This window comes from Panthera leo, chromosome A2 (assembly GCF_018350215.1).
Source record: "Panthera leo isolate Ple1 chromosome A2, P.leo_Ple1_pat1.1, whole genome shotgun sequence".
In the NCBI taxonomy this organism is placed as follows: domain Eukaryota; kingdom Metazoa; phylum Chordata; class Mammalia; order Carnivora; family Felidae; genus Panthera; species Panthera leo.
Window position 1 is genome coordinate 17,218,003 of NC_056680.1, and position 17,551 is coordinate 17,235,553.

The 17,551-nt window shown below is 39.2% G+C and overlaps 1 protein-coding gene across 12 annotated transcripts in view; it reads right to left on the reverse strand.

The window, feature by feature from the left end:
* MAP4 (microtubule associated protein 4) overlaps positions 1 to 17,551 on the reverse strand; it is a 206,183-nt gene that overhangs the window by 150,644 nt on the left and 37,988 nt on the right. The window lies entirely within an intron of this gene.

A 17,551-nucleotide genomic window follows, 5' to 3' on the forward strand; every position in this document is an offset into this window, starting at 1 on the left:
GTATATGACTTTCGACTCCCCCAAAATTTAATAGCCTACTATTGCCCAGAAGCCTTACTGACACCATAAACAGTCAATTAACACATATTTTGTATGATATATACATTATATCACATTATATAATACATTATATTCTTACAATACAATTCTTACAATAAAGTAAGCTAGAGAAAAAGAAAACGTTAAGAAAAATTGTAGGGGCGCTTGGGTGGCTCAGTCAGTTAAGCATCCGACTTCAGCTCAGGGCATGATCTCATGGTTCATGAGTTGGAGCCCCACATGGGACTCTGCACTATGCTAACAGCATGGAGTCTGCTTCAGATTCTGTCTCCCTCTCTCTGCTCCTCCCTCAGTCACACTCTCTCAAAAATAAATAAGTAAACACCAAAAAAAGAAAGAAAGAAAAATTGTAAGTAACAGAAAATACATTTACAGTACTGTACTATTATTTATCAAATAAAAATCACGTATAACTGGACCAGCACAATTCAAACCTGTGTTGTTCCAGGGTCAACTGTATTAGCTTTCCTCCCAGTTGTCGTTAATAATTGTCTTTCTTGGGGTGCCTGGGTGGCTCAGTCAGTTGGGCGACCGACCAGCTCAGGTCATGACCTCGTGGTCTGTGAGTTCAAGCCCCACATTGGGCTCTGTGCTGACAGCTCAGAGCCTGGAGCCTGCTTCGGATTCTGTCTCCCTCTCTCTGCCCCTCCCCTGCTCACGCCTCTGTCTCTTCCCTCTTTCTCTCAAAAGTAAATAAACATTTTTTTTTAATTAAATAATTTGTCTTTCTCTTTTTTTATTGAGGTAAAATTTACATAACACACAAGTAACCACTTTAAAGCGTGCCATTCTAGGGAAGCCTGGGTGGCTCAGTTGGTTAAGTGTCCGACTGTTGATTTTAGCTCAAGTCATAATCTCACAGTTCGTGACTTCAAGCCCCACATCAGACTCTGTGCTAACAGCATGGAACCTGCTTGGGATTCTCTCTCTCACTACTCCTCCCCTGTTCATGCTCACTTGCTCGCTCTCTCTCTCTCTCTCTCAAAATAAACAAACTTAAAAATAAATAGATAAATAAAGTGTGCAATTCTGTGGCATCCACTTCGGTCTAGTTTCAAAATGTCTTTAATATTTTTTTAAGTTTATCTAATTATTTTGAGAGAGAGAGAATGTATGAGTAGGGGAGAAGGAGAGAGGCAGAGAGAGATAGAGAATCCCAAGCAGGCTCTGCACTGTCAGCACAGCGCAGAGCCTGATGCAGAGCCCAAACCCATGAGCCATGAGATCATGACTGAACTGAAATCAAGAGCTGGACGCTTAACCAACTGAGACACCCAGGTGCCCCCTGGTTAATATTTTTAATTAGAGAGGCACTAAACCAAACGTAAAAGAGCCACTGTGTTTTCAAGTAATTTATCACATCTTAAGAAAAGGCCCGAACTCAGGTTCCAATCATAAGTGTATCCTGAGCCTCTTTACCATTGTAATCTCTTTCTACACGTGGCCAGCCAGAGTGAGCAGGTACTGTGCCAGGTACCTTTCACCTTCTACACATCAGTAGTATTTTATCACAAAGAAAATCCACACTCCTGCCCTGAACATAACCACAGTCAGGCTTATTGTGTGGTTAGCCTACCCAGCCAGCTTTTGTTTAAACAAATACTTGAGACATTGCAAACTACTTAGGAAGGAATGATCTCATTCTACTGACCCAACAGCCAACTTTATCAAAAAGCTTTTTGTTACAAGCTGTGATAACCCAGGAAACCAGAGCTATTTTTGTTTGAGCAAGGAAAAGGAAAAAAAAAAAAATCACAGGGAAAAAACAGCTCACATACTGACCATTTTAAAAAATCACTGATTCCACAGAATTTTCCCCTTTCTTTGGTGTCTGACCACAGAGGAACAAAGAGAAAGACTTTCAGAATTGTTTAATGCCAGGAAAAAAAGTCATTATTGTGGCAATTAAAAAGCAAACTTCATATTCTGGTCCAAATAATGAACCTACCTTGGGTCCAATTTATATAAAAAATAAGAAATCCTCTCCATTTATATTCCAGATACTATTCTAATTACTTTATATATATTAATTCAATGACTACAGTGAACATTTCTAGTACATAGGTATATTATTATCCCTATTTAAAATGAGGACACCAAGGAACTCAGAGGTTATATAACCTGCCTAAAGTTACTCAGCTAGTAAAGTGGTAGACCCCTACTCTTAACTACTGCCTCTCCCAGCAACTTTTACAGTAAGCTCTAGGCAGAGCTAAAAGATCATGAAACACTCTGAAAATGCAGAGGCAATTTAAGTACTGTCTCCAGCACCTCCACCTACCAGCCCCTAAAACAGATAAAAAGACACCTCCAAAACTGAGAAGTATAGGGAGCAGTAGTAGGAATGGGTAAATGAGCAGGCCAGTATTTAGGCAAATATAAGGACTTCTTGCCCTATGACATTAGATGTACCAGACGGGGAAAAGAAAAAGGAAGTGCTTAGAAAAGCAAAATCTTACTATTGCTGTACTAGTATCGAAGGATCTGGAGAGCATAAGCAATCCAGTCACTTAGAGTATTCCCTGCTATGTGAAAACAGACATTTTGTCTAGCTCTCCTCAAGTTTAGGTGAAAAAGCCCAAACTATATTCATTCCCTTGCTCTAAATCCATGCTCACCCAGCATCTTTCCCATCTAAAATAAGCCAAGATTGGGCTGGGGAGGGAGGAGAAAAGCAACAGGAAAACAGAGCATTCTAATCACTACAATGTCAGTCTCATTTGAAAATTCAGTACCTAAAGTTAAAACTGTAACGTAGATTCTGAAGGCCAGTAACCGGTTAGCTCCTCTCACCAAAACCACCACTGACCTGACCTGCAAAATGTAATTTCTTTCAACGTCCACCAAAAAAATACAATTGTTATGCATTAGCATTCACCGCCGATTAACTTTACTCCTATTTTTTAAATTCTTTTTTTAAATGTTTATTTATTTTCGGGGCGCCTGGGTGGCTCAGTTGGTTAAGCATCCGACTTCAGTTCAGGTCATAATCTCGCGGGTTTGTGAGTTAGAGCCCCACATCTGGCTCTGTGCTGACAGCGCAGAGCCTGGAGCCTGCTTCGGATTCTGTGTCTCCCTCTCTCTTCCTGCCCCTCCCCAACTCATGCTCTGTGTCTCTCTCACTCTCTCAAAAAATAGACATTAAAAAAAAAATTTTTTTTTTAATTTTTTTTCAACGTTTTTTATTTATTTTTGGGACAGAGAGAGAGACAGAGCATGAACGGGGGAGGGGCAGAGAGAGAGGGAGACACAGAATCGGAAACAGGCTCCAGGCTCCGAGCCATCAGCCCAGAGCCTGACGCGGGGCTCGAACTCACGGACCGCGAGATCGTGACCTGGCTGAAGTCGGACGCTTAACCGACTGCGCCACCCAGGCGCCCCCAAAAAAAAAAAATTTTTTTAATAAAACACTCAGGAAACACAAAATAGATCAAGAGCACTGTTTAGAGTGAAATCTTCCTAAATTTGCATGTGTCAGTAAGCATGCAGAGAATCAAAAGATTAGAGATGATTGATTTAAACAAAGGAATCTACAGCAGACAATGATAAGGAACAAAAGCTAAGGTAATCTCTTCTGGTTTATGTACCAGCTCTCTGACATCTAAAGGTGAATGTATGTCCTACAATATGATGAAACAAAAAGATGGCTATATGTCCTACAGAGAAATAGACTAAATTAGATTACTGAACTGTAGCCTGAGAAGAGTTCTGAAGATGGGAATGCAAGCTGGTGCAGCCACTCTGGAAAACAGTATGGAGGTTCCTCAAAAAACTAAAAATAGAACTACCTTACGACCCAGCAATGGCACTACTAGGCATTTATCCACGGGATACAGGTGTGCTGTTTCGAAGGGACACACGCACCCCCGTGTTTATAGCAGCACTATCAACAATAGCCAAAGCATGAAAAGAGCCCAAATGTCCCTCAATGGATGAGTGGATAAAGAAGATGTGGTATATATATACAATGGAGTATTATTCGGCAATCAAAAAGAATGAAATCTTGCCATTTGCAACTATGTGGACGGAAGTGGAGGGTATTATGCTGAGTGAAATTAGAGAAAGACAAAAATCATATGACCTCACTCATATGAGGACTTTAAGAGACAAAACACATGAACATAGGGGAAGGGAAACAAAAATAATATAAAAACAGGGAGGGGGACAAAACAGAAGAGACTCATAAATATGGAGAACAAACTGAGGGTTATGGGAGGGGTTGTGGGGGGGTGGAATGGGCTAAATGGGTAAGGGGCACTAAGGAATCTACTCCTGAAATCATTGTTGCACTATATGCTAATCTGGATGTAAATTTTAAAAAATAAATAAATTAAATTTAAAACAAAAGTGTTCTGAAGACAAAAACAGATATAGTTTGCATAAAGCTTCCCTGGCCCCCCACCTCAAGTACATGTCCCCACCCTGTCTTGGACGCTTAGTGGCTCCAAATATATTCAGTGAAGACAGTAATATAAGCACCAACATGAAATAAAATCGTAAAAGGAGAGGCACCTGGTGGGCTCACTCAGTAGAGCATACTACTCTTGATCTCAGGGTTATGAGTTTGGGCCCCAAACTGGGCATGGAACCTACTATAAAAAAAATAAAATAAAATAAAAATGCAGTGACCAAATAAATTTCAAAGCATTCTTTTTTTAAAAAAAAAATCTGAAAAGGAAACAAGTAAACTCCAATAAAGTTCTGAGGAAAGGAAAGAGTGACTTTAGGAAGAGGCAAGGCTGTTGCAAGAGTTCTAGAACATCATTTCAATTTCTGGAGCACTTAGGAGCTACACCAGGATTAGTGCAGGTAACATAGGAGTAAGAGTGGGTTAAGTATCTCAGTACACCGAATCACAAGTCATTTTTAGTATCGATTCTTCCTCTTCAATCCTAAAATAACTGTCTCTTGCTTAATAACTAAAACTTCAATTTTTTTCACCTTTTCAAGACCTACCTCAACTAGCTCCATCTCTGTGAAAACCTCCTGACTTCCAGAACACTCCTTATGTTATGAGCTTCTAGTCCACCACTGGCAAACTATTATTTATGGGCCTATTACTCTTTATAAACTGTGAGCTCAAGAGCAAGGATTTTCAGTGATCTCTGCATGCTCACCAGCACTTTTCCCAGTCCAGGGGCATGGCAGATACAAAACAATGTAAAATAAAATAGGTTGTACATTTTTCTAATTCTGAGGTCTTCAATTTTTCTGTTTTGACCACAACCCACAGGTAAAAAAAAAATTCATCTTATGTAATGACCTAAATTCACACACATACACATATAAATGGAACTGAAGTTCCGTGAATCAATACTAATCTTTACTATATAAAATGTACTGATGTCTGACGAGGGAGCATATGGCAAGCTGATACCCTGAAAACCACCCCCCTCCCAGGTGGGATATGTTTGATATTCCTCAGGCACTCCAGGCTGCCCAAGAACAAAGGAAAGGACAGAAAACAAATTGTTAAACTGATAGTCTCCCTCAGTTTACAAGTATCTCATCAATAGCCTAATCTCCAGGAACTCCCTACTATCTTAATAATGCTTTGCTAGAGGTAAAAACAACCTTAGTTTAACAATACCTAGGCCTCCAGTAATCTGTAAATGCTCTTCAGCACAGGAAAATCCCTTTAAGAAACTTTCTCTTGACTTTATCTCCCCCAACTCCACAGTATATAAGCAGTTACTCTGTACAACCCCAGTGCAGCTCTTTCTGCCCAAGGGTCCTGTCCCCGTGCTTTAATAAAATCACCTTTTTGCACCAAAGACGTCTTCAAAAATTCTTTCTTGGCCAGTCGTTGGTTCCAAACCCCACTATCACCCCAAAACCCCACCAATGTCTTCTGTTCTTTTTTTTTTCTTTTTTAAGAACTGCTGGTGACCCACAATCTCAAAATTTCAATTCTAGCAAAAAACAATCTCTTAAGAAATGGAGATACACAATTAAAAGTAGTTTTCAGGGGCACCTCAGTAGCTTAGTTGGTTAAGCTCAGGTCATGATCTTCCAGTTCGTGAGTTCGCGCCCCGTGTCAGGCTCTGTGCTGACAGCTCAGAGCATGGAGCCTGCTTCAGATTCTGTGTCTCCCTCTTTCTCTGCCCCTCCCCTGCTCACACTCTGTCTCTTTCTCTCTCAAAAATAAACATTAAAGGGGCGCCTGGGTGGCTCAGTCGGTTAGGCGGCTGACTTCGGCTCAGGTCATGATCTCGCGGTCCGTGAGTTCGAGCCCCGCGTCAGGCTCTGTGCTGACAGCTCAGAGCCTGGAGCCTGTTTCGGATTCTGTGTCTCCCTCTCTCTGACCCTCCCCCGTTCATGCTCTGTCTCTCCCTGTCTCAAAAATAATAAAACGTTAAAAAAAAATTTTAAAAAAAAATAATAAATAAACATTAAAAAAAATTTTTTTAAACAGTTTCCAAATTTTAATGGAGACATCATTGGGAAGATGGTTTTAATTAGATTACAGCATCCTAATCCCAGAATCTGATTTGGAAAATCTGGATAGAGGCCCAGGAATCTGCATTTCAAACTACCCTCAATGGTTCTGATGTAGATGATAAAACTGTACTTATCAGAAACATGGCCACACTCAGCTACAGGTTATTGGAAGTATCAGTAAGAGGTTCCTGCCTTGCTAATAGACTGGTTTTTAATCTGAAAGCTGTCAGGCTCAACAATGCTTTTATAGACTTCCTCTCATGGAACTTGGTAAACCACCAAAATCTAAAACTGTTCCTCTTAACTACAGCTCTTCACACCAAGAAAACAAAAGAATGATATGAATGAAAGGCATTTTTGTTGCCAAGTCATTTGCTTTATAACTGAAAGGGCTTTTGAAAAACAGTCACACTGACCATACAACTGGCATATGTAGTCATCAGTTTGGAACTCCTAAGTACAATTGGCCTATAACTCAAAAGCAATCAAGTAATAGCTCAAAGTCTGACCACAAACTGTTTGAAAGCCAATGGTGAAATAAAAGCTTTCTAAGAGCACCCTACAAGCCTCCACTTCTTGTAATTATGAGCCAGTAAGAAGACCTTTGATTCCTGAAAATTTTAAATTCAAAAAAGTCAATATCAAAAGAGCACCAAACACTGGCAATGAACAATCCAAAAACGAAATTAAGAAAATAACTCCTTACAACAGCATCAAAAATAACACTTAGAAATAATTTACCATGAAACAGGTAAAACTTTTACTCTGAAAAATACAAAACACTGGTGAAAGAAATTAAAGATCTAAACAAATGGAAAGACATCTCAAGTTTATGGATGAGAAGACTTAATTAACATTGTTAAAAATGGCAATTATTACCTAAACTCATCTGCAGGGTCAACACAATCTCTATTTTGATAGGGGATCCCCACTGGCTTCTTTGCAGAAACTGGCAAGCTAAATTCTAAAATTCGTATGGAAATCCAAAGGACCCAGAGTAGCCAAAACAATCTTGAAATCAGAAGAATACATGGGGAGGACTCACACTTCTGGATTTCAAAATCTACTACAAAGCTACAGTAATCAAGCACCTGGGTGGCTCAGTCGGTTAAGTGGCCAACTTCGGCTCAGGTCATGATCTCGCGGAACATGAGTTCGAGCCCTGCGTCGGGCCTGTTTCAGATTCTGTGTCTCCCTCTCTCTGACCCTCCCCTGTTCATGTTCCGTCTCTCCCTGTCTCAAAAATAAATAAAAAACGTTAAAAAAAAATGTTTTTTTAAAAAGCTACAGTAATCAAGACAATGTGGTACTAGTGTAAGCACAGACATAAAGATCAATAGAAAAGGATGGAAAATTCAAAAATAAATCTTCACATTTACAGTTAATTAATTTTCAACAAAGGCGTGGAGAAACTGGAGCCTCATATACTGCTAATGGAAATGTAAAATTGCGTGGCCATTTTGGCAGTTCCACAATAGGTTCAATACAGAGTTACCATATGACCCAGTAATTCCACTCGTAGATATAAACCCAAGAGAAATAAAAACATATGTCCACACAAAAACTTGAACACAAATGTTCATAACAGCATTATTCATAACTAAAAAGTGGAAACCAACCATGAGGTGCCTGGCTGACTCAGTCAGTAGAGCATGTGACTCTTGATCTCAGGGTTTAAGTTCCAGCCCCACACTGGGTATAGAGATTACTCAGAAAAAAAAAATCTTTAAAAACAAGTGGAAATAACCCAAATGTCTGAACAGATAAACAAATAAACAAACTGTGGTAAATCCATACAACAGAATATTAAGTATCCATAAAAAGGAATGAAGTACGAACACAAACTACGAGATGGATGAACTTTAAAAACAGTATGTTAGGTGAAAAAGACAAGTCATAAAATACCACTTACACTATCATTCCATTTTTATGAAATACCCAGAATAGGCAAATCTATAGAGATAGAAAGATCAGTGGTTGACAAAGGCTGGGGGGTTGTGGGGGCTGTGAAAGAATTAGGGGATAATAGCTAAAGAATAGGAGTTCTTTTTTGGGAGTGATGAAAATGTTCTAAATCTGACCATGGTAATGGTTACACATATCTATGAATATACTAAAAACCACTGAATTCTACACTTATACAACTTTTGATCTCGGGGTTGTAAGTTCGAGCCCCACACTAGGTATAGAGATTACTTTTAAAAATAAAATCTTTTAAAAATTAATTAATTAAAAACCATTGAATTCCACACTTTAAATGGGTGAACTGTATGGAATGTGAATAATATCTCAATAAAACTGCTGAGAGAACCACACACATGAAACTAACATCTTCCTTCCTATGAGATTATCCTGAATACTAGCTTCGTGCTATTTCCTTTCTTCCTATTATCAGAAGACAGATATCTTATTTCCTTTATGTTAAGTAGAATTTTCCCCCCAAAAGCAAAGCCTGCTGAAAAAAAATGTGCTTTGTTGTCAGATGCATGCATACACAAACTTCTGCAAGGAAAAGCTAGAGCGTACCACTAGAAGCTGAAGAAAACAAACTTTTGACAGGTAAGTATAGGCAGGTTTCGTTTTGCATAGTAGTGCAAGACCAGAAAAATGACAGTGCAGACTGAAATCATGAAAAATTATCAGAATAACCAATAAGTAAAATTATAATTGTTCTGTAATCTTTAAAAATTTTGTTGGAACATCAAAAATTCTGTCAGTTATAGTTGTATAAGAAAATGAGAAAGAAAGGAAAAAAAACAACAGGAAAACCAGTACAGTGTAAAACACCAGACACACAGAAAATTACAGTGCATAATCACTTTGAAAAAAGTCTACTACTACCAAGAGGAGTTTGAACAGTGCCAGCCTTCTTCTTCTGATCAGAGAACTAAGATCTGGAATGGGCATCTTTCCTATGCTTTGGCAAGCTGTCCTACTCCTTTCTAAGTTTAGATCAGCTTCCAGCATTTTATCCTTCATTAATTTAGTGCCACAAAGTATCTGAAATGCCAGCATCACTTCCTCTGGTTCATCTTCATCTTTTTCACCAAACCACTTCCTCATTTACTCAGACAAGCTCACCTTCACCTCCTCCAGCTGCATAGCCAGAGTCTTTGAATGGCAGTAACGTCATTCCCGCAGTAAACTATTTTTTCCATAACTCCATTTCTGACCAATTTGGACTTCCAGTGTTACTACTTTTTGGTTCTTTTCTGCACGTTCGTCTTTGTTGGCCAGCCCCCTCTTTAATGATCCATTTTTGAGAAGTGTTATATGGTTCATCCCTGAGAGATGAGGAGGCAACACAACTGCAGACTTGGCTGTCTGTGCATGAAATGAGTAACAAATTGCAGTGACCAGTCACCAACAGGCTTTGAAAGAAGTGAGGGGCGCCTGGCAGGCTCAGTTGGTAGAGCAGGTGACTCTAGATCTTGGGGTCGTGAGTTTGAGCCCCATGTTGGGTGTGGAGCCTACTTTAAATAAAATACTGGGGCTCCTGGGTGGCTTAGTCGGTTGCGCATCCAACTCTTGATTTCAGCTCAGGTCATGATCTCACAGTTTCGCGGGTTCAAGCCCTGCGTCAGGCTCTGTGCTGGCAGCATGGAGCCTGTTTGGGATTCTCTCTCCCCCTCTCTCCACCGCTTCCCCACTAGTGCTGTCTCTGACTCTAAATAAATAAATAAGTAAATAAATAGATAGATAAACAGATAAATAAATAAATAAATAAATAAATAAATAAATAAATAAATATTTTTAGAAAATAAGTGAGATGACAGATCACTAGTGGTGATGCACACCTGTTAATTATGTAGTAATTTGTAGATAAAAGAGCTAAAAGTAAATTTTTAAGTTTATGCAATTACAGCTAATATACTATGTAAAATTTGAAGTGTGTAATCTGGGAACGAGTGTCATTTGACTAAATCACGGTAAGTGAAATTTGTATCACAACCACACAAGTCAAGGACTACTGTATATCAAATCACAGAATCTCAATACGTTAAGCAACTCCTTCAGGTAATCTAATGTAACCATAGAGAATATGTGGACCCTTGGTGTAGACGACCGGGGACCATCAAGTGATGCTTCACAGGGCATCTCTCTCACTGCTGAACAGTTCCAGTGATTAGAAAAATAAACCCCCAAACTGACATAATAGTCAAGAATACAGATTCCAGAATCCGACTGCGTGCCCACCCTGGCTTCTTCTCTGTGCAACTACGTAAACTTGGAAAATTATGTAATCTCTCCATGTATGACTCAGTTTCCTCATCTGTAAAATAAAAATTTAAAGCCTGCAATCATGGAGTTGTTATAAGAGTTGAGTCCACAGAGAGTACTTTTTTTTTTTTTGAGAGTACTTTTTATTTCCAGCACATACAAGTGTTCAGTAAATGATGACCTCTATAATTAATCATATCACCATCATAAACTATAGAGTGTTTGATAATCCTTATTGATCCCCATGTGCCTTAGTTTAAACCCTCTCCCTTTTCCAGGTTCTGCACCAGCCTCTGAAACAGACCTCTCTGACAGTCTCTCACCCAGCTCTCCATAAAGTCACCAGAATCATCGCCCTAAAAATCAAATCTGAACCCCTTTTCCTTGCCAAACAATCTAGCCTAAAGCCACGAGGTAGGGCAAAGCAGAGTCACAGTTCTTGTTTTGGGGTGGGGAGGGAACCACGGTGGCCCAGAGCAAATTCTCCTCATATGTAAAAAAGAGGATAATCATTAAAGTCTTACTAAATCCTCAATTGTAAACTCTCCTATCAAGAACGCTCTCAGAAACATATTATCCTTGTGTTACTGGGAGAAATACTTTATCAAAGTTTAAGAGCCCCAAATGAGGGGCACCTGGCTGGCTCAGTCAGAAGAGCATGCAGCTCCTGATCTCAGGGTCACGAGTTTGAGCCCCACATTGGGTGTAGAATTTAATTAAATAAATAAACACATTTCTTTTTAAGCCCAAAAAATCAAAATAAAATATTGAAAAATTTGGCCAGGCAAAAATAAAAAAAATTTTTTTCATTAAAGAAAAATAACATAATGGGGCCCCTGGGTGGCTCAGTCGATTCAGTATCTGACTCCTGATTTCAGCTCAGGTCATGATCCCAGAGTCATGGGACTGAGCCCCATGTCGGGCTCTGCACTGAGCATGGAGCCTGCTTGAACTATCCCCCCCCCCTCCTCCTCCTCCTCTCCCCTGCTCACTCTCTTACTCTCTCTCTCTAAAGATAATAAATAAATAAATAAAAATAACAAAGTCAAAAGGCAAACAACAAAAAAGGGGAAAGTAGTTTTAATACAAATAATACTTAAAGAGCTAATTTTTATAATATACTAAGAGCTCTCACAAACAAATAACAAATAAGCAAAATAACAACCCAACAGAAACCTAACCAACAAATGAGCCCAGGACACAAACTCTTCAAGGAATTCAAAAGTTTAATGAATTTATGAAGAGATATTTGACCTCTCTCATTTACAAAAAATAGTACAAACAGTGACATGCTATTTTTCACTTATCAGTTAGAAAGGTTCCGTTTGCATTTAATATTCCTGTCCTGCTTTACTGTCTTAGTATCGCTTGTCTTAATTTATCACAAACTTTTTAAAAAACACTCAGCATGTGTCAAAATTCTAGAAAATTCTAGAAAATTTAGAAAACTTCACCTTTGTAACTATCTTTAAAAGTGGGTTTAGAGGATGCCTGGCTAGCTCAGTCAGTAGAGCATGTGACTCTTGATCTCAGGGTTATGAGTTAAAGCCCCACGCTGGGTGCAGAGCTCACATACATACACATATACATACACAAATGTGGGTTTAACTGCAAAATCCACTTCAATAAATCACTGTCTTTTCCCTACAAGAAAAAAGTTGTTATAGTATTCACAAATTACATGTCTGATTTTTCTCAATAAAGTTGTAAAATTTAAGACATGACTTCTGCATTTCCTTTAATCCCTTACATCACCAAACATAATATAATACAAAAATTGAGAAACATAGAGAAAAGAATGGAGGGATGAGGGGAAGGAAGACCAACAGATCTTGGACCCATATTTGGTCTGATTAAATACTATCACCTCTGAAAAGCACAAGATTTCAAATACATTCACATATCCTCTGCCAGTGAGTCATACCACAGACAGTCTCCAATTTCACTTACAGGGCTGCTGAGACTTTTAAAGTGATTTCCATTAAAACAACTTATTTGAAATAAACAATAAAATCAGATTCCCTTGTACATTCTTTTATGTGATTACTGCTTTTGGCAAAGTGGAGAGACTAGGGAGGAAACAGTCAATACAGCTATGTGGGGTCTGCCCATCTAGACATTCATCAATTATGAATAACTAAATCATTGTAGTTCAAACTATCACCGCGAATCTTGCTCATTCAACAAATATGTACCAAATGAGACTCTGGGCCACGATCCACTGTTCTCAGTGAGTATATATTATATTACACTAAACTAGATTAAGTCTCTTAGGTACCAAAGGTTCCCTTTTCTATTCATCTGTATATCCTAAATAAATTCAAAGATTTGATATAAATTATAAATCTATCATGTAAGATAATATCCTACTGCCAATGGGAGGGCTAAAAATTTGATCTTTCAATTGTTAAATCTAATTCTCTTCCAGACCAGAGTTTCTCAATCCCTGTACTGTTGACATATTGAACCAGATAATTCTTTGTGTAGAGTGTTGTCCTATGCATCGTAAGATGTTCAGCAGCATCCCTGGCCATACACCAGGTGACAATACCGGTAACTCTCCCTGCTGTGACAATGAAAAATGTCTCCAATGTCAAATGTTCCCCAGAGGGCAAGATCACATCTGAGAACTACTGAGAACTACTACTACAGACCATCAAAATCATTTGAGAAACTTTTTTTTCTTAAATTCAGATTCTGCCACTTCATACCCACTAGGATGAATATATAATCAAAAGACAGATAATAAGTGTTGACAATAAAATGTGGAGAAACTGAAACCCTCAAATACTGTTAAAGGGACTGAAAAATGGTACAGCCACTTTGGAAAATAATATGGCAGTTCCTCAAAAGTTTACACAGTTACCGTATGATCCAGAAATTCCCTCAAGAAAAATGAAAACAAATATCCACCTAAAAACATATACTAGAATGTTCATAACAGCATTATTCATAATAGCCAAAAAAGTGGAAACAACCCAAATGTCCATCAACCTATGAATGGATAAACAAAACATGGTATCCATAAGATGGTATCTGTAAGATGATGTATCCATAAAAAGTAATGAAATACTGTAGTCAACACAAATGAAACTTTATTTTTTTTAACTTTTTAATGTTTTATTTATATTCAAGAGAGAGACAGAGCGCAAGCAGGGAAGGAGCAGAGAGAGATGGAGACAGAATCTGAAGGTTCCAGGCTCTGAGCTGTCAGCACAGAGCCCGATGCAGGGCTTGAACCGACGAACCGCGAGATCACGACCTGAGCCGAAGTCAGATGTTTAACCGACTGAGCCACCCAGGCACCCCACAAATGAAACTTTAAAACATGCTAATTTAAAAAGGTCAGTCACAAAGACTACACATTGTATGATTCCATTTATATGAAATGTCCAGAATGGGCAAATCTATAGAGACAGAAGGTAGATTAGTAATTCCTTAGAGGTAAGGAAGGGGAAGAAAGAAATAGTGACTGCCAAGGCGGCAGGGTTGGGGAGGGTAGTCTAATGACAAATGCTCTTAAAATTGTGGTGCTGGATGCTTAGTCCTGTGAAAATACTAAACAATACTAAAATGTATACTTCTAAAAAAATTTTTTTAATGTTTATTTATTTTGGGGGGGGGGATAGAAAGAGAGAGGGAGATACAGAACTCAAAGCAGGCTCCAGGCTCCACCCTGTCAGCACAGAGCCTGACAAGGTGGCTCCAATTCATGAACTGCAAGATCGTGACCTGAGCTGATACTGGACACTTAACCAACTGAGCCACCCAGGCGCCCTTGTATACTTTTTTTTTTAATGTTTATTTTTGAGAGAGAGAGAGAGAGAGAGAGAGAGAGAAGGCGAGCAGGGGAGGCACAGACAGAGAGGGAGACACAGAATCCAAAGCAGGCTCCAGGCTCTGAGCTGTCAGCACAGAGCCTGATGTGGGGCTCAATCTCAGAAACTGCTAAATTATGACCTGAGCCTAAGTTGGACGCTCAACCGACTGAGTCACCCAGGCGCCCCAAATGTATACTTTTTAAAACATTTTTTAATGTTTATTTATTTTGAGAGAGAAAAAGAGTACACACACAAGCAGAAGAGGGACAGAGAGACAGGGAGAGAGAATCCAAAGCACGCTTCACGCTGTAAGTGCAGAGCCCAATGCAGGGCTTGATCTCACAAACTTTGAGATCATGACATAAGCCAAGAACAAGAATCAGATGGATGCCTAACTGACTGAGCCACCCAGCTGCTCCTATACTGTTTTTTGGGGGGAAATGCTTTTAAGTAAATTCTATCCTCAATGTGGGGCAGTTCAATTGAACTCATGGCCCTGCAAAAGATGCATGCTTTATCAACTGACCCAGCCAGGCATCCCTAAAATGTATACTTTAAAATGGGTGAATTGTACAGTATGTAAATTATTTTTTTTATAGAGTTAGGCTGTTGAAATGTTAGAGTATGATTTTTTTTAATGTTTATTTATTTATTTTGAGAGAGAGAGAGGTAGAGAGAGAGCAAGGGAGGGGCAGAGAGGAAGACAGAGAATCCCAAGCAGGCACCAAACTGTCAGTGCAGAGCCCAACGTGGGGCTCAATCTCACAAACCATGAGGTCATGACCTGAGCCGAAACCAAAAGTCAGAGGCCTAACCGACTGAGCCACTCAGGTGCCCCACAGTATGTGAATTATATTTCAATAAATCTTTTTTTAAAACTCAGATTCTGGACTCCACCTCAGATATAATAAATCAGAATCAAAGGCAGAAAGTCAAAAAAATTTTTTAAGTTTATTTATTTAAGTACTTTTTACACACAACATGGGACTTAAATTCACAAACCCCGAGATCAAGAGTTGCATGCTCTGTGGACTGAGTCAGCCAGGTGCCACCTTTTATTTCTAAGTTTATTTAGAAAGCCAAAATTATTTTTGAATATCACCCACCACCCAGATGGGGTGCCTGGCTGGCTCAGTCAGTGAAACATCCGACTTCTAAATCTCAGCTCAGGTCTTGATCTCAGGGCCTTGAAGTCGGCCTGCATTGAGTATGGAGCCTACTTTAAAACAAAAGACCTTCCAGATGATCTCGATGAAGCTCGTCTGGGATATTTGGGGTCCAATGTCAGGTAGCAATGAACATCCCAAACCACAAGATGCAGAGACTGGTGAAAAGGAAAGAGGGTTTGCTGAGCACTTCTCAATGGTTAACTCTTTTTCTTTTCTTTTTTTTTTTTTTAATGTTTATTTATTTATTTTCGATGGTTATCTCTGATGGTTAACTCTTGTAAAAGAATATGAAAACTAGTAATTTGGGTTTTTCTCTTTTTCTAAATTTCTTTTTTTTTTTTTTTCATTTTTATTTATTTGAAAGAGATGGAGAGCATGAATAGGGTAGAGGGGCAAAGGAAGAGAGAGAGAATGCCGAGCAGGCTCCACGCTCAGCACGGAGCCTGACCCGGGGCTCAATCTCATGACCCTGAGACCATGACCTGAGCTGAAATGAAGAGTTGGATGCTCAGGGTGCCTGGGTGGCTCAGTTGGTTAAGCAACTGACTTCGGCTCAGGTCATAATCTCACAGTTCATAGGTTCGAGCCCCGCGTCAGGCTCTGTGCTGACAGCTCAGGGCCTGGAGCCTGCTTCAGATTCTGTGTCTCCCTCTCTCTCTACCCCTCCCCTGCTCATTCTCTGTCTCTCTGTGTCTCTCAAAAATAAATAAACATTAAAAAAATTTTTTTAAAAGAAAAAGAGTTGGATGCTCAACTGACTGAGCCACCCAGGCACCCCTCTCTTTTTCTAAATTTAACTTTTTTTGAGTTTGGTTGACTTACAGTATTACATTAGTTTCAAGTGTACAACTTAGTGACTTGACAAGTTTATACAGTATGCTATATTCACCACAAGAAAATTTTTTTCACAGCATAACTTCTCACTTTTGCAAAGGAAACAGTAAATATAGTTGTAAGTTTTTAAAATATAATCAATAACATAATTCATGTTTAATCAGTGGCTCCACGTTAAGTTGAAAGGATAGCTATCTAAACAAATAACATATGCATCTTCATCTTTCAAGAAGTACAAACTAAAAGTTATTATATACCGTACTTTTAGATCTATGTTCATTTGTAAAGTGATTTTATAATATTTTTATATATTGGTTTCGATTTGATTTACACTGAAGCTATTCACATCATACTAAGAAAAAATATACACAAAGTGAGAAAAAAATGAAATAGAGTAATAATTTTTTATTAGACCTGTTACATGAATCTGGATAACTAATACTAAATTTCCCAATCTATGAAATCTGAACTCTCCAATAAATCTGAATATGTGGAAGTTTCCTGCACAGCAACCAGAGTAAGCTGTACTATGGGGCGCACCTGGGTGGCTCAGTTAGTTAAGCATCAACTCTTGATTCCAGCTCGGGTCATGATCTCACAGTTCGTGGGATCACCCCCCTCCCCCCCCACACACACACACTGACAGTGCAGAGCCTCCTTGGGATTCTCTCTCCCCCTCTCTCTCTGCACCTCCCCCACTCTCGCTCTCTCTCTCTCTCTCTCTCTCAAAATAAGTATTAAAAAAAAAAAAAAAAAAGAGGGGCGCCTGGGTGGCGCAGTCGGTTAAGCGTCCGACTTCAGCCAGGTCACGATCTCTCAGTCCGTGAGTTCGAGCCCCGCGTCGGGCTCTGGGCTGATGGCCCGGAGCCTGGAGCCTGTTTCCGATTCTGTGTCTCCCTCTCTCTCTGCCCCTCCCCAGTTCATGCTCTGTCTCTCTCTGTCCCAAAAATAAAATAAAAAACGTTGAAAAAAAAAAAAAAAAAAAAAAAAAAAAGAATAAGCTGT